This window comes from Etheostoma spectabile, chromosome 2 (genome assembly GCF_008692095.1).
Source record: "Etheostoma spectabile isolate EspeVRDwgs_2016 chromosome 2, UIUC_Espe_1.0, whole genome shotgun sequence".
NCBI lineage: Eukaryota > Metazoa > Chordata > Actinopteri > Perciformes > Percidae > Etheostoma > Etheostoma spectabile.
Window position 1 is genome coordinate 29,401,231 of NC_045734.1, and position 23,073 is coordinate 29,424,303.

A 23,073-nucleotide genomic window follows, 5' to 3' on the forward strand; every position below is an offset into this window, starting at 1 on the left:
CTGAAAGCCAGGGCGATCGTCAGAGTTATTACATGGAGTGTTGTCTGCCTTGTTACATTTTCACTTTATGAGCTGAGAGCCTTCCACAGTCCCTCAATATTTAACATAGACAGCAACTCTGTGTGTGTGGTGTGTGTGGTGTGTGTGTGTGTGTGTGTGTGTGTGTGTGTGTGGGGCTGCTGTTTTCTTTTTATCAGCAGATAGGCCACTGGGTCTGCACTACTTAGCAAACACAACTATTTAATAAGCACAGCAGGCGGTCTTGTGTACAAGTGGTGTGTGTGTGTGTGTGTGTGTGTGTGTGTGTGTGTGTGTGTGTGTGTATGTGTGTGTATGTGTGTGTGTAAAACAGATTAACAGAGAGAGAGATGGAGAGACAGAGTGACTGTCTCGATGATTGTAATCACAAAGAGCAGTTCAATATTAAGGTTACATATATTTCATATTTGCACACTGGGGTTTTGTTAATGGTGAAATCGTAGATCTTTAATAGAGTTCCTTGATTTTAAACATTAAAAGGCGCTGTACTCGAAATACGGAAGGAAATAACTGCGGGCAAGGATTGCCCCCCCCACAGCTCTCCCAGTCAGTTTCACTTTGTGAAATACCTGTGTTTTTCACAACCCCATGCACTGGACCGGTTATAAACACAAAGAAGAGCTGGGATTGCAACACACACACACACACACACACACACACACACACACAGAAGGAGTGTGTCTTCATCCCCTGCTCAGGACGCCATTACGCCACTGTATCGTCACAGAGCAAACAGCTGTTTGCTGCTGTGTAAATGTTCTGTACAGAAGTTTTAATAAGTGGTGAATATGAAAGGGACACCATGGAGTAATCAGGGCCGGGAATATCACCATATTCTTGACTAAATACATCAATGTCGATATTGCGACGATATTGTAAGGCTGACTATTGCTGCTTTCACAAAATATTGACACAATTACATTTTGGATAAACAATCATCAATAATATGACAGTCATCTATATACTGACTATCTTTACATGTACAAAGATACTGTGATGTAAAAACCAATCTACAGTTCTTCAAATGTTAAAATCAAAACTTTTAACGACAGATCTACGGAAAACATTGACTTATGTGCTTGTTATTAGCAATTTAGACAACCTAATTGTATATCGCGACATCTGGATGTATGATTTCATCATAATATGATGCCATTGAAAGACAATAAATGATCCCATTGAATTATTGCCCAGCCCTAGAATAAGTAATACAGCTTTCAAAGACCGGTTTGGAGCTTTAGATAGCATCGCGTGTCACTAACGCTAAGAATGAAATATTGCTCTTGGTTTTGGTGCATATATAAAAATCTAACCTTTTTAATCTGTTCTCGGTTGACACCCAGGACATCAAGACGCATGGCATCTTCCATCTTCCTTGGCGTCCATGGTCCTCAGGTTTGGTGTAGCACCATGCAGGGACCTCTCAAGTTGTGCTCCCTGTGAAACATTGCAAAACCCTCTGAGACCGAGAGACTCTCCCACAAGTAAAAACAGCACCTCTGATTCATAGTTTAATTATTTAATAACCATAAAAGCTGGAGACTCACCATAAATTGCGGCTTAAACGTAACGCATTAGCGGTTCCGGAGGTCGCTTCCGGGTCTTTCTAGCCTCTACAGGTGATTTTCTACCCAGCCTGGAACTTTTGGCTTTTTTCTGGATCGTTACATCCAAGATTGATCCACTTTATGTCCATAATTCATCGCGTTTTGGCTCATTTCTGCCGCTAGCTCCCGCTGCTCCGTGTCTGCTCTGTGTTTACGGAAGAAAAGGAAGCAGTATGCCCATATATGGGAGACAACGTCACACAAAGAGTATGGAGTCCTAAAGAAGTCAAATCTTCCCAGTCACACTATGATCACACTAGTCTCACATGCGATCAAAGATGCTGTAGCAGAACAAGATAGATATCTATCGTTTTAAAGTGGAAATGGCCCCACTGGTTTGAGATTTGGCACGTATTTGGGCCTTTTTTGAAGAAATGTAAATAGTATGTGCTTTATATGAGTTATAATGTTTATCAAGTTTATTTTTGCACATATGAGAACTGTTTTTAACACACAAATGCTTGTGTAGCATTGCTGTGGGTGTAATATCAATAAATAAGTCATTATTATGTTGATTATTGGCAAAAAATAAATGTCATGAGGGCAAAAGCGTCTTGACTTTCTTTGAAAAAATGTATGTATTTTGTCAACTGTATAAGTTATGATGATTATTTCTTCACAGTGTGACTCCCAAGACATGTGAGAAGTGTTTTAGAGAGGAAAATGGCTTAGGTTTTACTTCTCTGTCTGTGATATCAATACATATCTGGATTCATTTATTTATTTATTTATTTATTTGTCTTTAAGGTCCTACAACCATTTTTAACATTCAAGTGACCTCACTGCAACCCAAATATTCCAATAACCCAGTTTGTCCTGAAAAAAAATGATGTTCATATCTTGACTGTAGACAACAGGGTTGATGTTTTACAAGCTTTTTTATAAAATAAATCCAGACGGACAATAAACTGTAAAAATGGCCTTAAGGCTCAGCTTAAAGTGACAACATGTCAGTAACTGCCGCTAGGGACGTTTGATGACGTTGTGAAGTTGTTGTCTTCATTGTCATTCATCCACACCCTCCTTCTGCTCCCAGTGCGTTTTAGAATTGATGTTGAGATTTTAATGTCTGATTTAATGCCTTAATTGGCCTGGTCTCGGAGTATTTGTCCGGGATCTTAAGCCTTTGTGGGCCCAGCAGGTCATTGCGGTCATTAAATCATCTGGATTTAGGCTGAATCTAATTTCCCTGTCTTACCCCTAACCCTTCCCCTAAGTTTTGGGGAGAGTGAGGCATGTCCTAATACTCACTTCGATCGAGGGCTAAGACGAAGGGGTGCACAGCCCTCAAAACCTAGGAGGAGGCTAGCTTACTTGAAACCGAGGGGTGTCAAAATGCTAACGTTGTATCATACCCTTACAGCTAACTTTACATGGCCAACTTTATTGTGGGTTAGCCCAGTGATTTTAACCCTGGGCAAAACAATCATACTAAAAATAACTTCTTGAGCATGTTGAGCGTTGTTCTAACCTTATAATGGTGTGGCACGGTTTAGCCACCAAGCATTAGCATTAGCTACTGGTCACCGTAGCACATCTATATTTAAAGATCGTATAAATAAATTACACCTCTGCTGTATTGTGTTTATTGTTGAACAAATGAAAAGAAATGTTTAACTATGGTTACTGACTATAAGAGAGAAGTAAGAGTAACTAGAGGGGTCAAAAGTTGTTGACTGAAATGACAGGTGTCTCTGAGTTTAAAGCTATACTGCCTAGTTTCTGTCTCCCCCGGGAGAAATTCTAAGTAATGACAACCAAACTGTTGGCGCGTCCACATGATACAAGCCTTCTGTGATCGCGCACCACCTCCACTAACCCCTTTACACAGCTGCTAGTAGCCAAGGAGGACACAAGTTATACTGAGAAATCCAGAGAGAGTTTTGTGGAGCTGATAGTCTTCATTAGCTTTTTGCAACTCTCTTCATTTTCCACGTTCATAATTCAATGAATTCAACCATCATGGACTCTTCATTGAAACTAGCCTCTGCTGTGTCACAGCAGGGTTAGTGCAGGTTTTGCAGACTGCTGAATTAAACCCTTCCACACAGCCCTGTGGGGGGGGGTCCGATACCATGTGATAATCATAATCACAAAAACCATACTGACTGTAGCAGTCAGGGACAAGATGGAACAGAGTGGCCATCTTCTTTTCTGAAGACCTGTATCAAAGCAATGATCACTTTGTTCATTTTGGGAATGTATCGCTCCATTTCTGTGCGCTCCGTGTGTACACGGCTGTGTGTGTCTGTGTGTGTGCGTTTGTGTGTCTCCCTATCTGTGTCAGTGCGAGCAATAACCCAATGAGTATAATAGAGCCGTTATATTTTTAATAAACACAGCAGGCAGCTGTAGTCTGCTGAGGCTCATAGGTAAATGGACCGAGAGATTGTCAATGACTCACCATGGTACACTTACTGCTGATTACAGAAACGCAGCACTTGCTGTGCATATGGACTGTGTGTGCACACCTCCACATTAAGTGTGTGTGTGTGCATGTGTGTGTGTGTGTGAATGTTTGTGTGCCTGCACGCTCAAAAGACCCTTTTTATGCAAGAAAACTGAGTCCGTGCTTGTATCTATTTATGAGTTATAGTTTTTCATTAGCACACTAGAATATGTGTGTGTCTGTGTGAGTATACACAGACACTTTTTCATCCAAAACTTCAAAGTTTTGTACGCAGTCAGATGTGTGTGTGTGTGTGTGTGTGTGTGTGTGTGTGTGTGTGTGCATCCCATTACATCCACTCTCGGTGGACTAAATGAAACCCCGTCTTGGCAATTTCTCCTCCTCAACACCCATTCGCTCTCCCAGTGCTACCCCACAATATTAAAAATCTCCCTTACTCCCAGCACACCGGCCACGTTCGCCAGCTCCTCCGTCTCCCAGCATGCTTTTTTCCTGTCTGCGTGACGTCTTTATGTCTGGTAAACAATATCAGGTGGATTCTCAGGAGTAAAATATGATCAAAGCACGGAAGTTGGGGAGCGTTTCTTTTTTTTTTCCCCACCTCTATTGTCTGCCAGCAGAGCAGATTATGAAAATGAGGCAGGGAGACATAAAGCAGAGACGTTGTTTATTTTCAATGATCAATAAGAGTTGCCGTTCTTAATCAAGTTATATTAAATCTTTGTAATTTCATATTGCATGGATTCCAATTACTAAGTCACTCCTACCTTCATAAAGCAAAACGACTGCGGAAAATTGAACTAGTGTTCATATTAATTTACTATGATAATATTTTTTATTATTACTGTACTTATTACTATAGGCATAGGATGGGGGGGGGGGTTACAACATCGCCATGTCCCCATCCTCAATAATTTAAACTGGTCTTTTTCCAACATTTTTTGTTCCGTTTTAATGTCTTTGTTACTTTTTCTATAACTACTGGAGGTTGTAAATATGAACTATATATACTGGAATTATAAACATGAACCATATCTACTGGAGATTATAAATATGAACTATATCTACTGTATCTACTGGAGATTATAAATATGAACTATATATACTGGAATTATAAACATGAACTATATCTACTGGAGATTATAAATATGAACTATATCTACTGACTGGAGGTTATAAATATGAACTATATCTACTGGAAATTATAAACATGAACATATCTACTGGAGATTATAAATATGAACTATATCTACTGGAGGTTATAAACATGACGATATTACTGGAGATTATAAATACAATCTATGAAAAACTGAATATCTATGGAGATTATAACATGAACATATCTACTGGAGATTATAAATATGAACTATATCTACTGGATATATAACTATACTGGAGATTATAAATATGAAACTATATCTACTGGAGATTATAAATATGAATATATCTACTGGAGGTTATAAATATGAACTATATCTACTGGAGATTATAAACATGAACTATATCTACTGGAGGTTATAAATACTATTACGGGTATAATACGATATCTACTGGAGATTATAAACATGAACTATATCTACTGGAGGTTATAAACATGAACTATATCTACTGGAGATTATAAACATGAACTATATCTACTGGAGATTATAAATATGAACTATATCTACTGTATCTACTGGAGGTTATAAATATGAACTATATCTACTGGAGGTTATAAATATGAACTATATCTACTGTATCTACTGGAGATTATAAATATGAACTATATCTACTGGAGATTATAAATATGAACTACATTTACTGGAGATTATAAATATAAACTATATCTGCTGGAGGTTATAAATATGAACTATATCTGCTGGAGGTTATAATATGAACTATATCTACTGGAGGTTTAATAGAACATATTAGAGTTATAATATGAACTATATCTACTGGAGGTTATAAATATGAACTATACTACGAGTATAAGATAATCTGAGGTTATAAATATGAACTATATCTACTGGAGATTATAAATATGAACTATATCTACTGGAGATTATATATATGAACTATCTAATGGAGATTATAAATATGAACTATATCTACTGGAGATTATAAATATGAACTATATTTACTGGAGATTATAAATATAAACTATATCTGCTGGAGGTTATAAATATGAACTATATTTACTGCAGATTATATATATGAACTATCTAATGGAGATTATAAATATGAACTTCATCTAATGTATAGTGAGCACTGACAAGTTTTATATTATTATTATATTATAAGTTTTAAATTATATATTACTCAAACTAACATTAACTAACACATACATATTACAAGCATAGTGTGTTGTTTTAATGTTTATGTACATTACTAATACACATAGATACCATTAAGTGTGTGCTTGGGATTTGTTTCTTGCATGCATTCTGTTTAAACTGCACATATCATATCAAATATTATTGTTAATACATGTTATCATTTACACGAGCATTGCTTTTTTAGTAGAAGCTGAACCGGGTCTGGATATTAAGATGTAAAGCAGAGAAAAGAGATGAATTGATACAGTCAGAAGTTTAACCCTTGTGTTGTCCTTCTCACAACCAACTGCCCAAAAAATATAATATCCTCTGCAGGTAAATTGAATTATTACTTCCATTGAATTTCCATGGGTTTATTGCATTTCATAGCATTTAGAATTTAAAAAAAATGGTTTTAAAACGTTATCCTAAATCACTTTAACATATACCAGTCTGTGATTCACTCAACATCTTCTGATCTTTAACTATTAGTCTGAAAAAATCATAACTTCTGTGTTTTTCAACTCAAAAATTAGGTATAATGTCAGATAAATTAGGTTTATTGACCATGAATAAAAAACAAAAAAAAAACATTGAGAAAAGTGACAAAAACAATAAAAAAGCATCAGAGGCAGTACCCCTCTACTGCGATTAGATCCCACTCTGTTGGAGATATACCTCTGACACATAAACATATTAATTATTAAAACTGCATTGTCATGAAGTGCGTCAATTTTTTGCAACTTAAATAGAACAGAAATGAATGAATTCATAAAAAGAACACACAATCATAAGCATTGCAGTACAGAATCAGAATCACCAATATGAACACTATTACATCTTTATTATTTTGTAATATTAGGTGGCAATACTCAAATGCAATACTACTCAATAATGGAAACTTTATGTTAGATGTCTAATACTATTACGCAACTATCCATCCATACATCATAAAATATAATTATTACAGGTGGAAAACATGAATGCATCACATCATTATCATACAATTACACAATATGTGTATGTACAATTTATGTACTGTGTTTATTTATATGTATTATGTACATATGCATTTTATTGTATGTACATGAACATGCACATATGTGTACCTAAAATATACCATCCGTAGGTTGTTGCCATATATATATATATATATATATATATATATATACAAACCACAATTAATAATACCACAGATGAGTTATTTTCTGGCTCCATGTCTTACTTATCTTTATTTATGATGATGTTCATCACCCTCATTTGAAAGATAATGAACTCATTGCTTTGACTGTGTGTTTTTAGAGTGAATTAAACCAGGCTCACCTCTCTCTGAGTCCATATTTCATTCCAGAAAACACACACACACACACACACACACACACAGCCTCCCCTGTCCTTTTATGCTGAGCAGGTTATCCATTACTGTCTGTGTTTGTTGCGTCTAAATAAATTGTGACTCATTGCCAAACGAGATGGGAAAAAAAGACCGATTTAACACATCTTCAGATGTGAACATGTGTTTCTGGTTCACACAGTATTTATGCATCCGAGGGCCAGCATCACAAAGTAAGATCCAAAATCATGTATTGTAGGGTAGAGAATACATAGATTTCTATGAATCTGAGGACAGATAAAGCTTGGACCGAGGAGTGAGTAGCAGTATTGGTATGGTATGGGGTATTCCCCTATTTATTTTATTACTTTTAATGGTATGTGACAGACAAGTAAGCAGATCCCCAGCCAACCCACAACCCACTCCCTAACACCCTCTTTTTGTTACATTAAAGGAAAACGCATTTTGAAACCATTAAACAAAAAGACAAATATTACATAGTACACCGTATAAAAAAAGAGCTGCACCCAAAGTGATCATCTTGTCTTCTGCAGCGGTGTAACCCCTTTTCTAACATTGGTCATCCCGGTCTTTATATCCTAATAGTAACTTTATTACACTAATTACTTCTTCTGGTTTGGGCTTTTTTCCCAGTTACATTGGATTAGATTTGACTTTATTGTCGTTGCACATGTTGTCATTAATCTGGCTTGGATCCAAGTGCAGAAATACGAGCAGGTTAGCATTTAATTTAATTATAATAATAATAACACAAAGAGAACTTGCCAAACACGCAAACTGGTAAAGTCCAAAGAAAAGAAAAGCCAAGGAAGGGACGGGGAAACAAAGAAGACAAAATATAGTTCACGCTGGAAGGAACTCACACACAACACACACGACAAACCAACAACAGACAGAAAACTTGATTTTTTATTTGTATTTTTTATTTTTTGTTTGTTTGTTTGTGTGTATATGTATGAACACGTACAGTATGTATGTATGTGTGTATATATGAATATATGTGTGTAAGTAATTGTGTATATGTACGTACGTACGTATGTATGTATGTGTGTATTTGTACATACTATTATTTTTTTACTGTTATTTTATTTATTCATTTTTCTCAAACTGTCTAGATTAATAACCTTAACTGTTTATTGTTTAATATTTATTGGTTGGAATGGGGAGGATATGGGTGGTTTTGGTGTGATGGAGAGCTTTGGTTTTTTGTTTGTCAGTATGTGTGTGTGTTTGGGGTGTGTGTTTTTAGTTATGTCCCCTCAAACTGTTTTGTCTAATTGTGAATGTACTGTATTTTTTTGTTGCCTTTAAGGACCCCCTCAACAAGATCTCAAGGGATTATTCCTAATAAAGAATTTCAATTAAAGCACAGAGACCAGTAAAGGACGGTGGACAAGGGACAGGTGACACAAGAGCTGGGAACAGGTGGAAGACATGGGGGGGGGCTGACAATCCCAACGGAGGGAAAACCAAAAGACAGGAAGTAAAACAAGACAACACACGGGAGAACGAAGAGACTACAAAATGACAGAATATGGAAAACTACAACAAAACTCCAACAATTATGACAATTCTGTAGTGTAAACCCTCTAACGCAGGGCTCTTGCAGGACCCCTTAGCTGAAAGAGAGATGGAGCAGGGACCCCCCCACTAATATATATTGCATAACATTAAGTTGCATATTAAACCAGGCCTACAATAACATGTACATGTTTAGTGCTAGAATACTAAGCTATTCAAATAGTCTTATGATTGCTGGCATGCTTTTATAAATCCTGATTGGCCCGGTCAATCGTCAGGATGACCTATCATCAGCTGGGGATTTATATTTACTCATAATTCATGTTTTAGCCTCTGAAGACCCACACAAGGGATTTCCCTTATTAGACCAGTGCTAAGGTCAAAGGTGGGCGGAGCTTTGATGGGAATTTATTCCATCACAAATTGCACCCACTAATAAGAATGAGAATACTTTATTTTGAACGTGCCTCTTGGACATTCATTACAGATATTTGAGAAATTGAGAATGATGAAGCTGTCATTTGTCCTGCCCTATCAGGTGCAGCAGCGCCCACTGAAGGGACTCAGGGAGATGTCAATCAATCAGTTTAAACGCACCCACACAGTCCTGGGAAGAGATCCGATCAGCCAGAAAAACATTGTGTGGGTGTCCAGGGCCTTGAAGACTGAAAAAAACTTTCAAAAATGAACAATAACTTGGAGACTTACTGACGCTCCTTGATCTACTTCCCTGGCTGGTGTTATACACGCATCTTTCACGTTAAAAAGAGAAATTAATTACTTGAGTTGGACTGAATTGCCTGGGCCGAATTTTTTGTCCTAGTCTGCCTCTGAGAATCACTGTTGTTAATGAGACTCTTCTGTGCTAAACTAGACCAGGACCAGGGAGGACAACACGAGGGATACGCGTCTTCACATCCTTTCATTGCTTTCAGTGTTTATCTTTATCCTTTGGATATTATTATAATCATTGTAATATAATCTACTTGTCTTTTGTATTGCAAATCGCTGTAAATGTTGGGCTCACCTCACCATAAAGAGAAACCGAGTCATTGGAGGATGGGAGTACGCGGTATATGAACCAAGTTACTATATAGGCCTGTCAATCACACGTTTCACAGTGGCTTGCATAAGTTTACACACCCGTGCTAAAGTTGAAAGAGGAAGAAAAAAAGCATCTTTTACAAAACAAATAGGAAAAGCCAACCTTTAAGGACACCAATTGTCTCTGTGAATGAATTCTGTATTGTAAACAAATAAATGTTCTTTCATAAAATACAGGGGGCATAAGTATACACACCCATATGTTAAATTATCATAGAAGCAGGCAGATTTTTGTTTTTTTTATTTTTAATTTCATGGATCCAGGGATACCATGCATCCTAATAAAGTTCCCTTGGCTTTTGGAATTAAAAGCTTGGATTTCCCTATTATTTTTTAATTACGGCATTAAGATCACTTTCCAAAAGATGTTTTTTATTCCTCTTTTTAATCAACTTTTTATGTTTTTTATTCCTGCATTTCAGAGAGAAATACTGTACTTTTTACTGCAAACATGACAGCTTTAGTTACAATTTACTTTACACATTAAGGTGTCTGCACACGTTACATTATTTTTATATTACTTACTAGTTTTAAGTATTTTACATATTGATCAACAGACATATGTTTAGCCCTGACAGACTGCACTGTTCTCTGGTCAACAGTGAGAGAGAGAGAGAGAGAGAGAGAGAGAGAGAGAGAGAGAGAGAGAGAGAGAGAGAGAGAGAGACCTCTACTCAATGTGTTTTTTTGTCTTTGTTTCCACTCTTAAATTTGGATTTTAGATTTCTCAGGATTTTATATTCAAATACTTTTGTTGTTTTCTAGTTTTTCTTTTTTTAGTTGTTAAATGTATGTATTTTTATTTACTCAATGAATTGTCTGTCTGTATTTTTCTTCTCATCTCATTATCCTATAATATTGTTATTTCTGACATTCATGCCAATAAAGCAATTTCAAGGGGGGGGACAGAGAGAGAGAGTAAGAGGGAGCGAGACAGAGAGGGAAGGGGGGGAGAGAGAGACAAAGAGATAAAGATAGACAGTGAGAGAGAGAGAGAGAGAGAGAGAGAGAGAGAGAGAGAGAGAGAGCGAGAGAGAGAAGCCTTCATAATGACACAACCATCCTTCTCCGTTATCCTCCACATCCAGATACCGACAGGCTTGCGTTGCCCCCGGTAACACACACACACACACACACACACACACCTGCTGGCCGAGGAGAAGCAGCGGCGCGGCAGATCCGGAGGCGCAGCTGTGTCAGGCTGCAGCGGCGACGCGGCGGAGAGGAGCCCGGCTCCCTGCTCACGGTGAGGACTTTATGGGGATGAATAGCCTCGGCTGCTTGCTCCTGAGAGAGGAGAGTGTGTGTGTGAGGGTGTGTGTGTGTGTGCGCGCGCGCGTGTGAGAAGTTGTCCGCTGAGTCCGGATGTGGAGGCATCCCGGCTTAATTGCAGTGAGTGGATGTGGAAGTGTGGTTCCCATTGGCTGCCGTTAATTGGAGAGCTCCGCGTCGCAGCTTCCAGGTCAGGCTGCTGTGGTCAGCCGGCTCCAGAGGCAAAACATCTGGCTGAGGAACAGCTGGCAGAGGGCTGCCGAGCCAAAGTTTCCTCCAGCTGTTACCTGCGACAGGCATCCCGCAGTTGATGAAAGGGTGACTGAAGTGACGCTTACTGTCAAAGTGGCAAAAAGTGGAATTGGGTTTTGACCTTTGCTCTTAAGTTTTAACATCCTCGTCATTTATTAAACGCTGTTTGATGCTGGTTATCATTTATCATTTATCATTTATTGATGAGCTGTCAACAACTAAGTTAATCTCCTAACTATTTGGAGAATCGATGAATCAGTTTGAGTCTTTTTTTGGATGAAGAAAAAACAACAGTCAAACCTGAGTGATGTCAGCTCGCTAAATGGGAATAGTTTCTAGTCTCCTCTTTCCTCTGGGACGGGAAACTGAATCCCTCCTTCCTCCTCTCCATTTCTTTCCTTCTCTTCCTCCTTTTATACACACTTCCTTTCTTCCGTCTTCTTTCCTTCCTTCCCCTGTTCCCCCCTCTCTTATTTATTCTTCCTCTTCCTTCTTTCCTCACCGTCCTGCCATCATTCTCTTCTATCCCTCCTCTTCTTCTCTTCCCTCCCTCCTTCCTACACATTTCCTTTCTTCTTTCCTTCCCCTTGATTTAAGAAATCCCCTAAAAACTCCACCTGCAACAACTCATCCATTATTGTCAACTGTTAAATTAATTTAATTAATTTTGAGTCATTTATTTGTGAAAAACAGGTAAACTTGTGAATGTCAGCATGTTAAATGTGAACATCTTCTAGTTTCTTCTCTCCTCTGGGACAGTAAAGTGAATATCTTTTGAGTTGAGGACAAAACGAGACATTTGGGGACGTCATTTTGGGCTTTTTGGAAAACAATAATCCACATTTTTTTGCATTTTGGACATTTTAGAGACCAAAATATTTGATCTTTGCAGCCTTACTGACGCTCTATTCCTGCTGCCTTTACACACTCAACCTTTGGTGCGTTCGCTTACACGTTTCACACAAGGTCATGAAGCCAGAAGTAGTCCGTGCACATGGTATCGAGTCTCTGCTAAAATAACGTCTTGCACTTTTTCTGCTCACTTGTCTCTCGCTACCTGGCTGGGACAATTTAGTCTCGATTCCATTCTGTCCCGATCCATGGGTGCTGGTTGGATTTCTATTGCGATTTTCAGTCATTGCGATTCGACGGTATGGAGAATTGGGATTTTCTTATTTTCCTTCTTGAACCAAAACAAAAGTTGGATAATACACGTCTAGAGACAATATATCGTGAGACATTTCTAAAAAACGGATTGATTTCTTAGAAGAATGCACATCACACATCAGTCCTACAGACATTTATTTACTAAATACAACATAGAAACGGATGTGATGTAGTCGCCGTGGACACAGAACATACTCAGGTGGATCATTGGTTCAAAACAATAAGAAAAACAGTCGCGATTCTACTGACAAGAATCAATTCTTAAATCGTCTCATTTTCCGATGTTTTTTGTCAATAAAAAAAAATCTAAATACTGAAAAACCATCCGTGAAAACTCATTACAGAAATAATAACATGCAATATTAGCCCCTATTTCTACGGACCTTGTATTTATTTCAGGCCTTTATTCAACAGGACAGCTGAAGACATGGAAGGGGAAAGGGGGAGGGGGGGGGGATGACATGCAGCAGGTTGGAGTTGAACCCAGGCCCGCCGCGTCGAGGAGTAAATCTGTCTTTTAGGGTGCCACTCTGGCGGGCGCCCGCTCTACCAGCTGACCCACCCGGGCGCCCTACAGCATGGTGAATTGATTTGACTCTAATGGGTGTCATTTACATGTCTTTCTTTGACTATTTGTGAAAGGACGTGGGGGGCATTTCTGCCTGTATTACATGATGCTATGGAGCTGACAGAGAGAGAGAGAGAGAGAGAGAGAGAGAGAGAGAGAGAGAGAGAGAGAGAGAGAGAGGAGAGAGAGGGAGGAGGACATGAAACACAGATCTGCGGCTGCAGTTCTAGGGTCAGCATCTGAAAGCAGGCCTCCCAGACCGGGGAAGATATATTTTTTGAGATTAACATCAATTTTATTGTTTAAATCTTTTTTTTTTTTAATTTTTAGAAAATAATTTAACACAAAAACTGCGTCTCACAACTCGCCATCACCCACTCCCATATACAAATAATACTGGTATTTATTTATTTTTTTAAACGTTTTAAGTGGACCTTTTTGTAGTTTTTCTCTCATTTTGTATGTATTTTAGGAAGTTCAAATACGCTGGTATCATTAAACCGGCACGCTTTTTGAGACTACAACAACAACAAAATCGGACTTCAACTATAGACCTTTGACAGTGTGTTCTATGTCTTCTATTTTATTGTATTGAATATTATGATATTATTTCAGACCCCTCTGTCTACGGGCTTGAGATGAAAAAATAATAGCCATATTAGCCAAAATAAACTAAAGTAATTATACACATTATTTCTATGTGCACATGTTGATCCCCAGTACATGGCATCCTAAGAGTCCTCCGAAAAGACAGGCGCAGATATTGCACATTAATATGAAACATTAATACACACAGCCAAAACCATCTGTGGTGAGGGACGGAGGAGTGGAGTTTTTATTTAGCTGCGCTTTCTTGTCCTCATCAAATCCACTTTTGTAATCAAAACACAAACAAACGAGTACTCTACTGAAACAAGCCAGTCCAATTATACTTTACTACACATACCATATAACCGGGCTTTCAATGTTAATATTAAATACTGGAGTTCAAAATGATGCCATACGTAGCCACCAGGAATTGAATTATGAAAATAAATTCTGTTTGGAGAAAATAAGTGCTGCCTCTGGGCATGCTGACTGCCCCCCCCCCCCCCCCCCCCACACATACACACACACACACACACTCACACGCGCCGTGTTGAATGGATGTCCAGATTCTTCGTGGCATTACACGAGTGTGAATTTTGTACTAATACTTCAATTCCACCAGCCTGGTCAGGGTTTGTAGTTTGCATATTACTATATTATAATTCCAGTTCTTTTTTGAAAACGATTTTTTTAGGCTTTATTGGATAGGACAGCTTTGTCCTTCATGTTGTCAAATCTGACCTGTTTTTAAAGTTTCTATATCAGAAATATGGGTTTCGTTCAACCATATTACCCCAAAACAACATGGATGGTTCCACACAACACTCGCCACAAGTAAAAATACAGATCAGTTCACTACTGTAATAAATTGTGGGTTTTTTATTTAATATTATAGCGTATTCGTGCTTTTTAAACTCAAAAATGTTGTATGATTTCATGTAAATGAAGTTTATTGACCATGCATTCCAAGAATAAGTGTAAAACTAGTCATCATAATGTGATGTTAGTGGTGTGTATATACTGGAAAAGGCCAATAGTCAGAAAAAGCGTTGAAAAGAGCAACAGAAAGTTCAAAAAAAAGCCGAAAAATTCGACAAAAGGGCAGAACAAGAAAAACATCAGAACAACTCAAAAAATGCTTCAAGAAATCTGAAAAAAAGTGTCAGCGTTTTTTTTTAGCCGGGAGGACGGAAACACCTGTCAATCAATCAATCAATCCCGGTGTTTCTCTATCGTAGCGAGACTAGCTCTCTACTCAGAGAACCAAGGTTACAACATCACCAAGTATTAATTTACCCCAAAAAACATAAAATAAGTTGAGACTCCTACCTGAGTGCAGGATTAATAGGTCCGTCGTGGTCTTTTTGCCACGCTTCCAGACGTAGGATCCGACTGAATATATTTATCAGATAGAAATATAAAGACGATAGATGCTATAATTGATTTGTGGGAATACACAGTCGCTGGATATGGAATATCCAGAATCTTTTTTATTTTTTTTATTTTTTTTCTTCTCGACACTGCATCTTTGCATCCGGCTGACAAAAGTCCCACCTCTGACATCCACTTGGTGAAAGCTCGCAGTTTACATCGCAAATGAGAAGTGAAAAAAAAAATAATTATTATTATATTACCTCGCTGGGTGTAACCCGTGGTAACGACTCACTCAACACACTTTTACATTACAAAATTAATCACACACCATCATTTTTTTTCACAGTTATAGTAGATGGGACACTGACTAATGACTGGGATGTGCCATGGAGCAATCCTTCCTAACCACGAAACCCAGACTTTAACAGCAGTTGTGTGTCTGTTTATTAAATCATAAAATTATGAATATGATGACATGGTGACGAGCATGGCCGAGGTATTATTTGTGTTGCCTCTGTGTTGTCTTACAAGACATTATTAGTGTTCCATATATATATTTTTGTTCCATAATTTATACTGTATGTACATTCTATTTTCATTTAGCAGAAGAAGAATAACTAAGAATAAGGTAGGACTATATGTGGCATTTATTCTCCGGTTTTTATATTTTCTTATGGATGCAGGCGATTTACAGGAGACACGTCTGCTTGAATTTATCAATCGCTAATCATGAATCAATTATCAGAAGAACCTCAAGCGGTTAGATAGATAGATAGATAGATAGATGTTTATTGATCCCAAGAAAAATGGGAAATTCCTGTGTAACAGCAGCAAAAACTCAGTCACAAAGCACAAATATAAGTGTAAATGAAATACTGGAAAAATATACATACATACAATATACATGAAATAATATACGAATAAAGTAAAAAGAACAAATATTTGAATATGTACAGGATGGGGACAACAAATGTGCAACTGCTTAAATAATATGCTAAAATGTAAATTTAAATAAACCAAATGTCCAGGTTGCATTAGTGCAGTAGTGTGGTGTCCAAAAGTCTCATCTACCACCCAGTGATGACGTGTTAAAAAGTGTTATTGTTTGTGGAATGAATGATTTCCTGTAGCGGTCCGTGCGGCATCGAAGCTGTCGGAGCCTCTTAGAGAAGCTGCTCCTCTGTTGGACCAGTGTGGGGTGGAGAGGATGGTCAGGGTTATCCATGATAGATAACAGTTTGTTCAGCGACCTCCTCTCCACCACAGCTTCAAATGTGTCCAGTTTGCAGCCGATCACGGAGCCAGCCTTCCTGATCAGTTTGTTCAGTCTGTTTGTATCGCTGGCTCCAATGCTGCTGCCCCAGCAGATGACGGAGGAGAACAGAGCGCTGGCCACAACAGACTGGTAGAAGATCTCCAACATCCTGCTGCACACGTTAAAGGATCTCAGCTTCCTCAGGAAATAGAGTCTGCTCATCCCCTTCTTGTAAACAGCAGTGCTGTTGATCTTCCAGTTCAGCCTGCTGTCGATGTTGACACCCAGGTATCTGTACTCCTCCACCATGTCCACGTCACTTCCCAGGATGCAAAGGGGCTGCGGAGCCGTTCCCTTCCTCCTGAAGTCGACACCATCTCTCTGGTCTTATCTACGTTCAGCAGCAGGCAGTTCTTACCAGACCACTCCACAAAGTCACCCACCAGTGCCCTGTACTCTCCCTCCTGTCCATCCCTTATACACCCAACAACTGCAGAGTCATCAGAAACTTCTGTAGGTGACATGACTCCGAGTTGTACTGAAAGTCTGAGGTGTATAAGGTAAACAGGAAAGGAGACAGCACAGTCCCTCTGGGCCCCCGTACCACTCACCACCACATCAGACAGAACACGGTCCAGGCGGACGAACTGTGGTCTGTCTGTCAGGTAGTCAATGATCCAGGAGACTATGGACGCACCGACACCCATCACCCGCCAGCTTCTCACCTAATAGCAGTGGCTGGATGGTGTTGAATGCACTGGAGAAATCAAAAAATGTGATTCTCACAGTGCCGCCACCGCCATCCACCAGGTGCAAATAGCTCGCTGCAGAAGATAGATGACAGCGTCGTCCACTCCCAGACAAGGCTGGTAGGCAAACTGTAGAGGGTCCAGAGAAGAACTCACCTGCGGCCTCAGGTAGGCCAAGACCAGCCTCTCCAGCACCTTCATCACATGAGATGTGAGAGCCACTGGGCGGTAGTCCTTAAGGCCAGATGGAGTCAACTTCTTGGGGACCGGGACAAGGCAGGACGTCTTCCACAGCAGCGGCACCCTCTGCAGGCTCAGGCTCAGGTTGAAGAGGTACTGAGAAACCAGACAGCTGACTGGCGAGGTCTTCAGGACCCTGGGGCTGATGCCATCCGGCCAGCAGCCTTGCGCTGGTGTAGCCTCTCCAGCTGTCTCTTCACCTGGCCAGGTGTGAATGCAAAGCAGGGGGGGAGCTTGAAGTGTCAGTGGGGGGAGGAGAAATGTGGTGTAGTGGTAGTGTGGGGGAGTTGGCTGACTGCAGGAGGGCTGAGAGTGAGGAGGGAGATGTTGGAACAAAAGAGGGTGGGGGGAGGAGACAATGAGGGGTGTGGGGGGTGGTGGTGGTGTGGTGGAGGAGGCAGGGGATGCTGTGAGCTAAACCTTTTAAAGTAACAGTTCAGCTCGTTTGCTCTATCACGGCTGCTGGTGTTTGTCCTCTTCTTCTCCCACACCGGTGATCTCCTTCATCCCTGTCCACACCTCCCTCATGTTGTTCTGCTGAGACTGGCCTCCAGCTTCCTCCTGTAGGTGTTTTTTACACTCCCTCAGTTTATCCCGCAGTCGGTGCTGTACTTCCCTAAGCTCCTGTCTGTCCCATGCCCTGAAAAGCTGTCTTCTTCTCCTTCAGAAGAACTTTCGGGTCACTGGTGATCCCATGGAGATGAGGAGTCCTTCTGTCTATCTTTCCATCTAGCTAAGAAATATCTGTTTATGTCTGCGTATTTCAACAGAAATTTTCCATAGTACTTGCATTTCATTTGTATTTGGAACTGCATCCCTTCTGCTCCGCCACCTTTTGTTGGTTTTTGGGAGACAAAAGTCCACGTTTTCACTTTTGTTTTTTTGTTTTTTATCGTTTCTCGCTTTTTTACAACATTTTTGATCTTTTTTCCCCCCACAAATGTATTATTTCGAGTTTTTTTCTTTTTTTTCACATTTTTGTGACTTTTCTTTAGACCTTCTGTGACACTGTTTCCCGTGTTTTAGTTGCTTTTTGTCTACTTCTGTGTTTTGTTTTTGTAAAGATTTTTCAAATTCTGTATTTCATATGAGGTACACACATCATTTCAATTTTTTTTTAATTACGGGACTTTGTCCATGTCAGGAGCTGCCAGAGCCTTTTCTGTTATGTTAGCAATGTGATTCTCAGAGTCTATCTATCTATCTATCAATCTATCATCTATCTATCATCTCTCTTTATCTATCTATCTATCTATCTATCTATCTATCATCTCTCTTTATCTATCTATCTATCTATCTATCTATCTATCTATCTATCTATCTATCTATCAATCTATCATCTATCTCTTTATCTATCTATCTATCTATCTATCTATCTATCTATCTATCTATCTCTCTTTATCCATCTATCTATCGTCTATCTATCTATCTCTTTATCTATCTATCTATCTCTTTATCCATCATCTACAATCTATCACTATCCTTTACCTCTATCTATCTATCTATCCTTATCTACTATCTATCCCATCATCTTCTATCATTATCTATCTATCTATCTATCTATCATCTACTCTTATTCCATCTATCTATCAATCTATCATCTATCTAAACTATCTATCTATCTATCTATCTATCTATCTATCTATCTATCTATCTATCTATCTATCTATCTATCTATCTACCTCTTTATTCTATCTCTATTCTATCTATCTATCTTTTACTATCTATCTATCTATCTATCTATTATCTATCTACTATCTATCTATCTATCTATCTTTATCTATCTATCTATCTATCTATCTATCTATCTATCTCTTGATCCATCTATATATCAACTATCATCTATCTATCTATCTATCTATCTATCTATCTATCTATCACCTCTTTTTCTATCTATCTATCTATCTATCTCTTTTTCTATCTATCTATCTATCTATCTCTTTATCTACTATCATCTATCTATCTATCGATCTATCTATCTATCTATCTATCTATCTATCTATCTATCCATCTATCCATCTGTCTATTTCTTACCTACCTACCAGTGTTGGGCAAGTTACTTTTAAAAAGTAATTAGTTACAGTTACTAGTTACTTCTTCCAAAAGTAACTAAATTAGATGCTCAGTTACAAATGATGAAAGTAAGTAGTTCCTTCAGAAAGTAACTAATGCGTTACTTTCCAGTAAATGTTCAAATGCTCAAATGTGATCTCCCCTCCCCCCTTTAATGGAACTTACAATACATATGCATGCTTAAATAATTATGATAAATGTGAACATTATAATGAGATGGACACTTAATGCCATACATTATTAAGTAATGAAATGATGCTGTCACATCTGGATAGGGAAATATTATGAACAATGCAGCGCAGTTCAAGTGGTATTATTATTATTTCCAAACGTGGTGCAAAAAACCACTAAAGTGCTATACTACAGTGTTTCTCAAACGGGGGTCCGTGTACCCCTAGGGGTCCTGTGGAGTACTGCAGGGGGGATGTGGGATTGCTTTTTGAAATGTTAATTTAAAATATATCAATCATGCATAAATCCCTAAAATAATTACACTGTAACAATGAATTGCAAGGACACATTTGACATGTAAATGGAACATTTAAGTGGTTCCAGTTACAGTAATGAAGCTTTTTCTCCACCAAACATGCTGTGTTAGGGTGTACTAGGAAAAAAAATATTTTATTGATATTATTGAAAAGAAAATGAGAACCATTGCTCTACTACATACTGTACATCTTATAAAATTAACCTACATGTTAAACTGGGCTTACAATAACATGTGGGCGGCTTAAAGCTTCATACATAGCTTTTCAGTACATCAAAATACTGAGCAATTAAAATAATAATTATTAGTATGACTTCATAAATCATAACTTTATCTTTGGATGGCTAACTTAGTGCCGAGGTTACTTATGTAGGCCAGTCAGCCTATCATCAATTTTTTTTTCTGATTTAGATTTGCTAATAATATGTTGGATTCATGTTGAGATATTTTAGCCTAATTAACAATAACTCATGATAATTTGCAGTGACTCTGAGGACCTCCTAGGGGTCCCGGACCCCCTGTTGAACACCTCTGTTCTCCAGCCAGCTGTGCCCCCCCCCCTCCCTCCATCAGTCTGTCCGCCCGCCTCGGCGGTGTCACAGCCTCACGACTTCAGGGTCCACCGCCCCGATCCCTTCCATAACAGGAAATGAATGGCATAGCGCTCCTGCATTTATATTAATAACTTTATCAGTATTCACAAATCACAGCAGCAGCCGTCTCTCATTTATTATTTTATTTTAGTCATTTGCATCATGGATGGGCTCTGGATGACAGACAGCTCCGGAAGCTACATTCAATCATTCAATTACATTTATATTTCACTTGCATTGATGGATTCTTTTTTGCATCATCATATTCAAAAAAAGTCATTTTGGAACAAAATACACAAAACACACAAACAGGGTTCAGTCGTGAAAGTCAAGAAAATGATGTGTTATTTCTATTTCACTCATAGAGAAACCCTTCACTCCCGCTGTTCCGCCATAATCACATATTGTCATTAATTAGAAAAAAATTGTTTTTATAAGGAACTTAAAAAGTCTTATTGGGGATGAAGTATTTAACCCTTGTGTGGTCTTCCCCTCAACCATGCAACTTTCTGTTTTTCTCTGTCTAAATTTCAACATGTTGTTTTTCTCAGTTTTTTTGTCGGTTTTATTGAAAAAAAATTATTCACTGTTTTGGTGTTTTTTTGTTTTTTTAACCCTTGTGTTGTCTTCCCGTCAAAATTCAAAATCAACACTTTTGTTGACCCTTTTTTTCCCCAATGTTTTCAGCATTTTCTTACGCTTTTGTCCCTTTTTTCAACACTTTTGACCCTTTTTTTCAATGTTTTTTATTTGTGACGTTTTAAACACCAACTTATGAACTTTAGTATAACAGTTTTTTTGGAATTTATCGTCAATAAATAAGGAAATGATGCCTAATGTTTGAGTTAGAAAAGCAGAAATCACACTTACACTTATGTTGACGCTTGTTATTGACGTTTTTAACTTTTTCTTACGTTTTTTTTCCTTTTTCATCAGTTTTGATGCTTTTTTTCCAATGTTTGTCATTTTATATCTGATGTTTTCAACACTATCAATTTTAGTTTTACAGTTATTATTATTAGTTTTGGAATATATGGTCAATAAACCTAACTTATAGGAAATTATACCTCACGTTTGAGTTATGAAAGCAGAAATTAAGAATTGTTTCCACTAAAATTAAAGGAAAGGATGTTGATGGATAATCACAGACTGGAATATGTCAACTTTTACTCAATACTATTTCAAAAACACTTCAAGTTTTCTGTTTCAAATGCTTTGAAATTGAATAAGACGCCCCAAAATTATCCATCAAAATCACCCCAAAGAGCGTTGTGTGGAATCAATCATGTTAATTTGGGCAATTAAAAAGTACATGGATATAGGAAAACAAGGAGGACAACAGGAGGGTTAACTATGTTTTGTCCATTTTTTTGCATTTTTTCACGTGTTTTTTTTCCAATTTTTTTGTCATTTTTTAAAAAGTTGTTGTCACCTTTGGTAAATGCCGCATTTAGAAAAATGAATGTTTTCTTTGATTTTTTCCTGCATTTTTGTAGCTTTTTCCCCCACATTTGTCACGTTTTTCAACGTTCTATTGTCATAGTTCTGATGTGGAATTTCTTTTTGTAAATGGGTCCAATTTGACCCGAGGAAAACGGAGGGTTAGCAAACAACCTGGCAAAAATGATTCAGCTGTCTGTGAGAGTCGTGAATCTTGCATTCGTTTGGTTATTCATCACAGCGAACGTGATGTCAGGGAGGGCTGGAGATATGCGGATGAACGGAGGATAGTATAACTCAAAAATGCACCCAAAAAAAACCAAAGGAGTCCCGGGAACCAGCAAGTAAAACAGAACGCACAGAAACACAGTGTTGTGTTGGTCAGCCGATAACCAAACTTACGGGGGCACGTTTTCTTTTGTGATTTAACAATTCTTATTTTTTAACAACATACAAAACAAATAAATCACAGCATGAACACCCCCCCATGCCCTTCATTATCACCACCAACCCAGAAAAAAATAAAAATAGCTGACACTACACACTACTACCATTGAACAAAAGTAGTAACACAATTTGTTCCTCGGTCCAAGCTTTATCTGTCCTCAGATGAATCCATCCATTAAATGAAAAAATAATATTTTTTCATACAGGTTGGAATGTGATGTATTCTGTACCCTACAATA

General features: G+C 38.3%; 2 long non-coding RNA genes across 2 annotated transcripts in view; one reads left to right on the forward strand and one right to left on the reverse strand.

The window, feature by feature from the left end:
* The window catches only part of LOC116702333 (uncharacterized), a 21,100-nt gene extending 19,278 nt beyond the window's left edge, over positions 1–1,822 (reverse strand). Inside the window, exons 1-2 of the long non-coding RNA XR_004335128.1 lie at positions 1,587–1,822; positions 1,353–1,476 (exon numbers count right to left, since the gene is read on the reverse strand). This is a non-coding gene — a long non-coding RNA (uncharacterized LOC116702333). The remainder of the gene's footprint in view (positions 1–1,352; positions 1,477–1,586) is intronic.
* LOC116702409 (uncharacterized) lies at positions 678–21,803 on the forward strand. Its single transcript, XR_004335158.1, has 3 exons — positions 678–754; positions 10,557–10,562; positions 21,793–21,803. It is a non-coding gene; the product is annotated as an uncharacterized LOC116702409 (long non-coding RNA).
* Positions 21,804–23,073: the final 1,270 nt, after the last annotated feature.